Source organism: Eptesicus fuscus, unplaced genomic scaffold (assembly GCF_027574615.1).
Source record: "Eptesicus fuscus isolate TK198812 unplaced genomic scaffold, DD_ASM_mEF_20220401 scaffold_52, whole genome shotgun sequence".
Classification (NCBI taxonomy): domain Eukaryota; kingdom Metazoa; phylum Chordata; class Mammalia; order Chiroptera; family Vespertilionidae; genus Eptesicus; species Eptesicus fuscus.
The window spans coordinates 239,300-251,784 of NW_026557626.1; positions in this window are offsets into that span (position 1 = coordinate 239,300).

Sequence of the window (12,485 nt, forward strand, 5' to 3'; positions counted from 1 at the left end):
GTTGGGTAAAATGTTGAGTTATGTGTGTGTGGGGTAGGGGGTTGGGGGGGTGGGGATGGGTAGAACTAGGAGGCCCAGCTTCCAGAATAGGGTGTTAGTAATTGGAATAGTGGCCAAGCATACAAAGCATATGTATATACACTGAGTGGCCAGATTATTATGATCTCTGAATGCATAATAATCTGGCCACTCAGTATATATCCTACATAATTAAAGACTAATATGCAAATTGTACCCTCGACCAGGAGTTTGACCAGCAGGCCGGCCAACTGCCCATGTCCCCTCCCCCTGGCCAGGCTGGTCATATCCCACCCATGCACGAATTCATGCACCGGGCCTCTAAAATACATACATACATACACACACACTAATAAAAGAGAAAGATGCAAATTGACCTACCTTCGTGACGCCCATCAGCCAATCAGGAGTGAGTATGCAAATCAGCCCAACAAAGATGGTCGATTAATTTGCATACGCAGGTGCTGAGTGGCTGGGAGCGTTCTGAACTGACCCGGCCACTCAGGGCCTCTGGGCAGCGTGGGAAGGTGGGGCTGGAGTGGAAAGAGGCGGCTCCAGGGCTGGAGCAGAAATGCGGTGCCAGCAGCCAGGGAAAGAAAGGCCCATTCTTGCACGAAACTTCGTGCATCAGGTTTCGTGTGTGTGTGTGTGTGTGTGTGTGTGTATACATACTAGAGGCCCAGTGCACGAAATTTGTGCACGGGGGGCGGGGATGGTGTCCCTCAGCCCAGCCTGCACCCTCTCCAATCTGGGACCCCGCGAGGGATGTCCGACTGCCCGTTTAGGTTCTAAACGGGCAGTCGGACATCGCTCTCACAATCCAGGACTGCTGGCTCCCAACTGCTCGCCTGCCTGCCTTCCTGATTGCCCCTAACTGCTTCCACCTGCCAGTCTGATCACCCCCAACCACTCCCCTGACAGCCTGATTGATGCCTAACTGCTCCCCTGCCAGGCTGTTTGCCCCCAAATTCCCTCCCCTTCAGACCTGGTCACCCCTAGCTGCCCTCCCCTACTGGCCTGGTCACCCATAACTGCCATCCCCTGCAGGCTTGGTCCCCCCCAACTGCCCTCCTCTGCAGGCCTGGTCCCCCACAACTGCTCTCCCCTGCAGGCCTGGGTCACCCCCAACTGCCCTCCCCTGCTGGCCATCTTGTGGTGGCCATTTTGTGTCCACATGGGGGCAGGATCTTTGACCACATGGGGGCAGCAATCTTGTGTGTTGGAGTGATGGTCAATTTGCATATTACTCTTTTATTAGATAGGACAGAGGCCTGTTGCATGGGTGGGGGCCAGCTGGTTTGCCCTGAAGGGTGTCCTGGATCAGGGTGAGGGTTCCCTTGGGACGTGGGGCGGCCTGGGTGAGGGGCCTGTGGTGGTTTGCAGGCCGGCCATGCCCCCTGGCAACCCAAGCGGAGTTGGGGTAAATAAACCCCTGGTATCTGGGGTTTATTTACCTTCTACAATTGAAACTTTGTAGCCTGGAGCAAAGCCAAGCCTTCTGCTCGCTCCGTGGATGCAGCCATTTCTGTTGGGACTTATGTATCTAATATAATTGAAACTGTATCCTTAAGCAGAGGCCTGGGCTGGCCAGAGCTGCAGAAGCTTAGCTTCCTCCATTGCCAGGGGCAACCCTTGCCTCCCGCTCTTTCCAGCTCCGTGGCTGCCGCCATTTCTGTTTGGATTTGTTTACCTTCTATAATTGAAACTTTGTAGCCTTGAGTGGAGGCCTAGGACGGCAAGGGCAGGCGGAAAGCTTGTCTTCCTCTGTTGCCAGGGAAACCCAAGCCTCCCTCCTGCTCTCTGTGGCTGCAGCCATCTTGGTTGGGTTTATTTGCATATTTGCTCCTGATTGGCTGATTGATGCCTAACTGCTGGTGTGGCTGGTGGGCATGGCTTATGGGTGTAGCGAAGGTATGGTCAATTTGCATATTACTCTTTTATTAGGTAGGAGATACACACACACACACACACACACACACACACACACACACACACACACACTGAGTGGCCAGATTATTATGACCAACCCATCAGGAAGGTTGGGGATGCCAGTCAGTCTAGGTCATCAGTACTTTGTTGGGGCACCTTTTGCCTTCAATACTGTGGCGATTCTTATTGGCATTGACTCTATGAGATGTTGAAAGGTGATGCAATGAATATGACACCATGCCTGATGAATAACACTGTCCAGTTCTGTGAGATTTGATGGTTGTGGAACCAGCTGCCTGATGGCTCCTTTAACTTCGTCCCACAAATGCTCAATTAGATGGAGATCTGGTGATGGTGGGGGCCACCTAAGCAAGGTAAAGTCTCCCTCATGTTCCTGAACCCACTCCTGCACAATACGAGCACCGTGGCATGGCGCATTGTCTTGTTGGGAGAAGCCATCTCCATTGGGATACGCCATCGACATTATAGGATGAACTTAATCAGCAACAATACTTAGGTATGTTGTGCTCTTCAGACGTTGTTCCTCGTGAATTAAAGGGCCCAAATCATGCCAGGAAACCATGCCCCAAACCATAACACTGCACTCACCAGAAAAAAATCACTTCTACTGTCGTGGTAAACAACGTGCTTCCTTTTTTATAATGGTATGGCCCTCTAGCAAATTCAGCCTGAAATTATAGCTAATTTGCCTACAAATATCAGGTGGTCATAATAATCTGGCCACTCAGTATAAGCTAAAAAAAAAAAAAGCTGTAACTCTCAAGTCCAAGTGTGAATCAACATGAAGACTCAGGGATCTGAATCAGCAAGGCCAACCAGAGAGCAAAGATCAATCATGACTATATGATGGGTTTCAATGTCAAGTCAGCAGCAATAGAATAAATGGAAACAACAGAAAAGTTAGAATGTCCTTTTGCACCTCTTCATCTGACTTGTGAGAGAGGATTGTCTCCCTTGAACTTAGAGAATCCTCTATATTCCTAAAGAATTCAAGAGGGGATGGATAGGAAATATCCCCAGACACTACAGATTTTTCTGCTACAGTGAACACTTCAAAACCAAAAATAACTAGTTAGAAAAATCAGAGATGAGACTTTATTTATAATCCCATGGATAGGAGTTCAATTGGAATGAAATGGGTAAAAATCTTAAAAGTTTTAAGATAAAGAATCTGCCCCATTGCTTCTTATAACTAGTTGAGTCTTGATTTCTGGCCGATGACCTAGACTGACTGGCATCCCCAACCTTCCTGACCCAAACTATGAAATCTCACCTGTCACACAAAAAAAGTAACAGTGAAATGATTTTAAACCTCATGTAGTGATAACTAGTATTCTAAAACAAACACAAATTAAAACCACTAACAAAACATATTCTTCTGCAGTCCACCCACAGTCAACTTTGGAAAAGTCATCAGTTCCTTGCTGAAGAAGAAGCCTGACTGTATCTGTGGACTCATTATTTCCTGCAAGCATGCGGGCTTTGTATATAACACAGAGGTCACTTCACCCTCAGCATCTTCTATTATGTTATTAAAACAGCTAACTTGATATGCTCCCCAAGTTAATACCCTGTTTGTCTGTCTAGAATTGACCATTTACATGCTGAAGTGTTCATCTGTGTAAATTACCTCCAAGACTTAAAGTCCTCTAACAGATAAGAAACTATGCTGAGGTCACTAATCTGAAGTAGGGGAAGATTGAAATAAGGAAACATCATTTGACCAAGATGGTAAACACAGGTTGAAGTACTAGAGGATGTTTTGATTAGTTAATTGGTAAGCTTCTTTAAACTCCTAAAATTCTACTTGCCTTTCATTCTGTCTACAGAAAAGTGGAGAACACCGGAGATGCCAGAAGAGCAAATAAATAAACCAACGAAAGAAACACCAGAAAAGGTAGAGAAGAAAGTAAAAGAATCAAGGAGGTGCCCTAACCGGTTTGGCTCAGTGGATAGAGCATCCGCCTGCGGACTCAGGGGTCCCAGGTTCGATTCTGGTCGAGGGCATGTACCTTGGTTGCGGGCACATCCCTAGTAGGGGGTGTGCAGGAGGCAGCTGATCGATGTTTCTCTCTCATCGATGTTTCTAACTCTCTATCCCTCTCCCTTCCTCTCTGTAAAAAATCAATAAAATATATATTTTTTAAAAAGAATCAAGGAGGCAATGGAAGATGAAAAAAGGACTCTAAGGAAAAAGGAAAAAACAAACAAACCTTCATACAACTAGGCATTAACATACAATCAGATTTGACTTTCTAGGATGAACTGGTTTGCATCTTTATCTCCATGGCAGAGCTACACAGGAACTTATCTGTGCATGTTGAGGGACAACAGAATAATTTGGGAGCCAAAATGATTGGCAGTCAAATCATGACTCAGCCCCTTGCTAACTATGGAATCATGGGTCAATTCATCCAACTCCCTGAACCACAGTTGCCTCATTAATAAAATGTAGGCTACAACAGCACCGTCACTTTACAGAGTTATTGTGATGACTATATAACACAGGTTAGTTACATAGTATAGGTAGGATCTAGCCCACAGTAGAACACTCTAGAAATGTTAGTTTCTTTTCTCTGCATTTTCTTAGTTAACATATTAATTTTGAAAAATCCATAAAATCCTACCTGCTTGAAGAGTCTTCTTCAGAGGTATCAATAACTATTTAAAAAAAAAAGTAAAATACATTTTAAAGCAATAAAAATGCAGGACTCTAAAAGTACCAGATTAATGCACTGTTAGAAAGTATAACTTTGGGACTACACCTGAAGACTATACTAGAGTGAATATTATTGGTAGGCCATTAATGCATTAAGAACATTTACTTTCGCTTTTTAAATATATCAAATGCAAAAAAATAAATAAAAATAAAAGGATTGGCTGTATCAAAATTTGATACTTACCTGTGAACTGCTATGTACAATGAACATAACCCTATTCAAACCCCATCAGACTGACAGAAAATTGTATCGTGAGTGGAAGCAGAATCGCAGACTAACCACGTCAAACTTAAATGTAATGAGTTTTCTGGACTCCTTACACTAATCGCAGTAAGAAGAGAGTTATTTTACCGTAACACGATGCATCTCCAGCTCTTGAGTGAAGAGTAGCTAGTTTAGGATGAAACACTCTACCACAAGGAAGCTAGCTGACTAGGCAATACATTTTCCTTCAAAGCAAACCATAGGAAACGGACGCTTTCTGTCCCCATTTCCAATGGCAAATGAGTGAGAAACACCTTGTGATTCCAGTTATATAAAGTATAAGCCCTGGAGGCTGCTTCCTTCCATGGCTGGAGCCTATCTATCCCCACCTCAGAGAGAAGGTGGGAGAGATACCAGGGCTCTGCAGATGTCCATCAGGTCATTTTCCTCAACCCTCCCCAAGAGGTGGCAAATGCCTAGAGAAAGCATTCTCTTTCAGACACTATGCTGATGAAGAACAACAACAAACCACTAAGGTCACACAACATCTTGGGTAACTACATCCAATTACCATGAAATTTTCACTTGTTCAACCTTCAAACAGATAAACACGTTGTGATTCCTACCATACAACATTCAGCAAAAGGCAAATCTATGGAGACTGAGAAATGGCAATGGTTTCCAGATGTTAGGGATAGGAAGGGATGAATAAGGAGAGCATGGAGGATCTTTAGGGCCGTGAAATGACTCTAGATGACACTGTAATGGTGGGTATGTGCCATCATGCATTTGTCAAAGCCCACAGGATGTACCACACCAAAAGTGACCCTTAATGTAAACTATGGACTTTGGTCAATACTGACAAGTCATTGCACATCCCTCCATTGCAATAAATGTCCCTCTCTGGTGCAGGATGACAAAAAGAGCAAGACTGTGTGTGTGTGGTCTGGGGGATTAATGGGCACTCTCTGTACTTTCTGCTCAATTTTAATGTGCACCTAAAACTGATTTAAAAAATAAGGCTTATTAATTATTCTTTAAAATAATGTATTTCCTGAATCTGCTATTAACATATATCAACATATTAATGCTATTTTCAAGACACAGTCACCTTGGAAATTAAGTTAAAGATCCAATGATCAGAATATAAGTACTTTCCTGGCAATTGAGTTAAGCATATGGAAGGCATAAATAAAGCAAGTACTTTTAAATGTATACTAATGCAAGAAAATAACTGGAAAATATGATTGAATATCTTGCTTTGTAATTATAAACAGGGGTTTAGAGCAATATAAATCAAAACTGAATCATCTATATGATTAAAGGACACTTTTTATTCTAATTTTAAATCAGGAATCATTAAGCTGATTTTACCTAAAAATTATCTTGAAGCATCCTATCCTATCGAATAAAAGAGTAATATGCAAACTGACCATCACTACAACACACAAGATGGCCGCCCTCATGTGGTAAAGATGGCTGCCCCCATGTGAACACAAGATGGCCACCACAAAATGGCCGGCAGGGGAGGGCAGTTGGGGGCAACCAGGCCTGCAGGGGAGGATAGTTAGGGGCGACCAGGTCTGAAGGGGGGGACAGTTAGGGGCAACCAGGCTGGCAGGGGAGGGCACTTTAGGGGGACCAGGCCTGCAGGGGAGGGCAGTTGGGGGCAGTCGGGCTGGCAGGGGAGCAGTTAGCTGTTGATCAGGCTGGCAGGGGAGTAGTTAGCGGGTGATCAGGCTGGCAGGCAAGTGGTTGGGAGCCAGCAGTCCTGGATTGTGAGAGGGATGTCCCAATGCCCGGTTAGGCCCAATCCATAGATATTCATTAAACTCAACCTGCATGGAAAAATACTCGTCTTTCCTGTTGAACCGTTGCTCTTTCCTGCTCATCTGCTTCATGTGCCATATAAATACCAGTGCACTACCTGGAAACCTACGAATCACCTTAGATTTCTCTCTCCCTGCTAACTCTTCCCCTGCAATCATCACAAAAATCTTATGAACTCGACCGCTCTACTTTCTCTGCTTTATTTTGCTACTGTCAACTGCCCTAGTCAAACACGAGCTCTTTACAGATGGCTCTCACAGGGGACAAAATGCCAGCAACTATTTATTGGTCTTTTTAAAATTAATAAGATCTGTTTAAGCAAAACAAATGAGAGATAAATAGACCTAGAAAAACACCAATATTTTAAATGGAATAAATTGAGCTTCCTGACTCATTTCTGCACAGATGCATGACAATTTCTTCATGGACTGAGGCTAGTCCACGGAGGCAAACTGTTCCTTTAGTCTCTCAGTCTCTTTATGCTTCTATCGATCCTCTACATAAGGGGTCAGCCAACGAGGGCCCACAGGACAAGGACAAGCTGCCAGCTGGTTTTGCAAATAAAGCCTCACTGGAAGACAGGCGTGCCTGTTCACTTGCAGATTCTCTCGGACTGCTCTCACACTACAATGGCGGACTTGAGTAGATATGACAGACCATATGGATGAAAATCAGGCCCTTTCCAGAGAAAGCTTGCAGATGCCTTCTTCATTCCACAGCCACAGAGCCCTTATCAAATCTAATCTTGATCCTCTTCTCAAAACTCCAATAAATCCTGCAGTATATATTGCTGGCTCCCTATCTTAGTCTTCATTTTTGCTGGAGAACCACACTCTATTGGGACATTAATGATCCTAATACACAAAGAAAGTGGTACCTCCCCCACTCCAAAGACAAAGGATTATAGTAAGCTCATCAGAGTCACTAGTTTACCACTAACTGGTTTAGGAATGAGCATGAGATTAACCCAAGCCTATAAAAAGTTAGGGCTTTCTACAACTTAATAAAAGGAAGATCAATGATCAAATAAAAAAAAATGGGCAACAGACCTAAATAGAATCTTTTCAAAAGAAGACAGAAGGAAGGCCAAGAGACACATGAAAACATGCTCAACGTCTCTAATTACCAAAGAGATGCAAATCAAAACGACAATGCGGTACCATCTCACACCTGTCAGAATGGCTATCATCAACAAATCAACAAACAACAAGTATTGGCGAGGATGCGGAGAAAAAGGAACCCTCGTGCACTGCTGGTGGGAATGTAGACTGGTGCAGCCACTGTGGAGAACAGTATGGAGTTTCCTCAAAAAAACTGAAAATGGAACTCCCATTGGACCCAGTAATCCCACTTCTAGGAATATATCCTAAGAAACTGGAAACACCAATCAGAAAGGATATATGCACCCCTATGTTCATAGCAGCACCATTCACCATAGCTAAGATCTGGAAACAGCCTAGGTGCCCATCAGCAGATGACTGGATCAGAAAACTGTGGTACATCTACACAATGGAATACTACGCTGCCATAAAAAAGAAGGAATTCTTACCATTTGCAGCAACCTGGATGGACTTGGAGAACATTATGCTAAGTGAAATAAGCCAGTCCATGAAAGAAAAATACCACATGATCTCACTCATTTATGGATAATAAAGATGAACAAAAAGATAGATACAGAGACAGTAAAGCATCAAACAGTCTGTCAAATTACAGCAGGAAGTTTAGGGAGAGGTGGGGGAGATAAGAGATCAATCAAAGGACTTGTATGCATGCATATAAGCATAACCAATGGACGCAAAACTCTGGGGGGTGAGGGCATGTATGGGAGTGGGGTGGGGTGGGGCAATGGTAAGATATGTACACATATGATACCTTAATAAAAATATGAGAAAAAAAAGTTAGGGAAGTCAACTGCAAGCCTCTCGGTTTCTTCCTATTTAAAAGAAACACATAGGCCCAGCCAGTGTGGTTCAGTAGATGGAGTCCATTGTCCCATGCACCAAGAGATCGCTGGTGAGATCCCAGGGCAGGGCAGGTGCCAGGATGGCAGGCTTGATCCCCCGGAGAGGGTGTGCAGGAGGCAGCCCATGGATGTGATGGTTCTCTCTCATTGATGTTTCTATCTCTCTCTCCCTTTTCCTTCCTCTCCCTCTAATGTCAATAAAAACATATTTTTTTAAAAAGTTATGGAAACACATAGCTCAACATTACTAATCTGGGAAATGCAAATGAAAGTCATAGGAAGTATCTCCTCACTCCTCTCAGAATGGCTGTCATCAAAATATCCTACCTAATAATAGAGTAATACGCAAATTGACCGTACCTTCACTACACCCACAAGCCACGCCCACCAGGAAATCGACGCAGGGACATTGGGGTGCGGCTGAGCCCAAGGCTGGGAAAGCCTCGGGCGGAGGCTTTCCCGGCCTTGGGCACCAGTGGGGAGCCTGCACGGATCGCAGGCAACCACTGGGGGTCGGCTCCTACGATCCTTAGCAGGGACGCTGGGGTGCAGCAGATCCCAAGGCCGCCGCCTGCCCAGGGCCAAGCTCCGACCCTGAAAGAAGGCAGGAGGTGGTGGCTACAGCCAAGGCCTGGGTCCCTGGTGCCGGCATATTAAAACTGTACTGCTCACAATTCCCGCAACACTCACTTGTGCATCTTAGCGCTTGCCCTGCCCTTCCTGCTGCCAAATGTGTGATCATTCATATATATCCCTCCTGCCAAACATCAGCCCTTCTGCCCCTCTACCTGGCAAACTTCCTTGTGGTCTCCATGCTTATTTTAAAACTGATCCACATTTTCTTTTATTTTTAAACTTTAAAAAATGATTAAAGATAGAGAGAGAAAGAAACACTGATGTGTCTGAGTCTGGTATGTATCCTGACCAGGCATCAAATCACAGCCTTGGCATATCAGGGACAATGCTTTCAGCAACTTGAGAAACACAGCCAAAGCTTAAAGGACATTTTAAAAATTCTAATATGCATCATGGTCCTAAAGTTCCGGGCACATACTAAACACCAATAAAAAGAATAAACAAGGGCCAAAACCGGTTTGGCTCAGTGGATAGAGCGTCAGTCTGTGGACTGAAAGGTCCCAGGTTCGATTCCGGTCAAGGGCATGTACATTGGTTGTGGGCACATCCTCGGTGGGGGGTGTACAGGAGGCAGCTGGTCGATGTATCTCTCACATCGATGTTTCTAGCTCTCTACCCCTCTCCCTTTCTCTCTGTGAAAAATCAATAAAATATGTTTTTAAAAAAAGAATAAACAAGGATAATCATAAGCTCCTAATGTGATCTGGTATATGGTAAGCAATAAATAAAGTAAATCATAGAAATGGCAATGATACTAACAAGCTCTTAGAGGGCAAGGACAATCTCTAAAACTAGAGGCCTGGTGCACAAAATTCGTGCATGGGGGGTTGAGTCCCTCAGCCCAGCCTACACCCTCTCCAATCTGGGACCCCTCGAGGGCAGTCGGACATCCCTCTCACAATCCAGGACTGGTGGCTCCCAACTGCTCTCCTGACTGCCTTCCTGATTGCCCCTAACTGCTTCTGCCTGCCAGGCTGGTCAACCCCTAACCACTCCTCTGCCATCCTGATGGCCCATAACTGCCCTCCCCTGCAGGCTTGGTCCCCCCCAACTGCCCTTCCCTGCAGGCCCGGTCGCCCCAAATTCCCTCTTTTGGTAGCCTGGTCATCCCTAACTGCCCTTCCCTGCAGACTTGATTGCCCCCAACTGCCCTCCCTTGCAGGCCTGGTCTCTCCTAAATTCCTTCCCCTGCTGGCCATCTTGTGGTGGCTACCTTGTGTCCACATGGGGGCAGCCATCTTGTGTGTTGGAGTGATGGTCAATTTGTATATTACTCTTTTATTAGAGAGGATAGAGGCCTGGTGTATGGGTGGTAGCCGGCTGGTTTGCCCTGAAGGGTGTTCTGGATCAGGGTGGGGTTTCCCTTGGGACATGGGGTGGCCTGGGAAAAGGGCCTGTGGTGGATTGCAGCCCAGCCACACCCCCTGGTGACCCAACGGGAGGCTTGGTATCTGGGATTTATTTATGTTCTATAACTGAAACTTTTTAGCCTTGAGCGGAATCAAGCCTCCTGCTTGCTCTGTGGCGGCAGCCATTTTTGTTGGGATTTATTTCTCTTCTGTAATTGGAACTTTGTAGCCTGGGCCTGTCAGGGTGTGCGGAAAGCTTGGCTTCTTCCATTGCTGGGGAAATCCAAGCTTCCTGCTTGCTCTGAGGCCGCAGCCATCTTGGCTGTGTTAATTTGCATACTTGCTTCTGATTGGTTGGTGGGCATGGCTTGTGGGTGTAGTGGAGTAATGGGTAATTTGCATATATTCTTTTATTAGATAGGATTCAAGGTAAAAATGCAATTTCATCTTTGTGTTTCCTATAACTTACAAACCAATCAACACAAGTCCTCTGATAATGGTATCCTAACTCCAAGGTGTCTTCATACAATTCAGATTGCATAAAGTAATAGGTAATATATTGGGCATTTTTCTTTTGAGAAACATTTTATACTTTTATGAAAAGTTGTTGAGCCCCAGGTTAGACTTTTTGAATATGTATTATCATTGTCATTACCACTGACAACAGAGCATCTTGTTCTAAAGAAATCTCAGAGTCCTGACAATTATCCAACTAATTAAGGCAACATATCTCATTCTGTTTTGACTTCTGAGGAATGAAGTTGATAATAGTGGGACCTTGTGGGTATAATATGAAAAATGTGCTATGCTTTTCAACAGGTATTGCCTTTCTGACCTCAGTACCATGGGTAGATATCTTAAAAAAACACACCACAAACAAACAAAAACAATCTCATTGGGTTTCCTGCACACTGGCTAAGTGTTGTAGCTCTTATCATTTGCTATATTTTTGTGCAACTAGAAAAGTATTGTTGATTTCCTAGTTTTAGTGAGACAAATCACTATGTAATAACAAGTATTCATTTACTAAGTGTAATCCATTCACATTTAAAAACTAAACAAAATATCCGTTTTTAGAACAAGTCCAATTTGGTATAATGGGAATATAGAGGAAACGTACACCATCTTAACTTAAAATCTTCTTTCTTTTTTACATAAAGATATCATATAGGATTTTAGAGATCAGGACTAAATAAATGAACATCCTTTCAAATGATATTGCCCCAGATGTTAAGTTGCCTACAATTAACTTTGTTAATAACACTGATTACTATTCTATTAAGAAAGAGAGTAAGAAAAACTATACATGCAACTTACACATTGTTTGGTATTTTTTCCTTGTTCTTTCATTATCAGAACTTCCTTACCCTTACTTCATCTATGGTAGGACCACCACGAGTAATTCACTATTTGAAGTCTTACCAGGAGTGCGACCTTCAGATTTTTGGGGTCCCCTTCCTTCTTTATATTTAGAAGTTAGTGGTTGTTTGCTGTGTACAAAAAGGGTGTTAAATAATATTACTCTTTAATATGAATATAAAAAGATTTTCCCAATGTAATAACATCTTAGAATATTTCAGATAATGTCAGAACTAATATTAAAACTTTAATTATCCCATACACTTTAAATTTGTAAGTTATATAACTGTCTTATGAAGTATGTAATTAAAAAAAAATAGCCGAAACCGGTTTGGCTCAGTGGATGGAGCGTCGGCCTGCGGACTGAAAGGTCCCAGGTTCGATTCCGGTCAAGGGCTTGTGCTTTGGTTGTGGGCACATCTCCAGTGGGGGTTGTGCAAGAGGCAGCTGATCAAT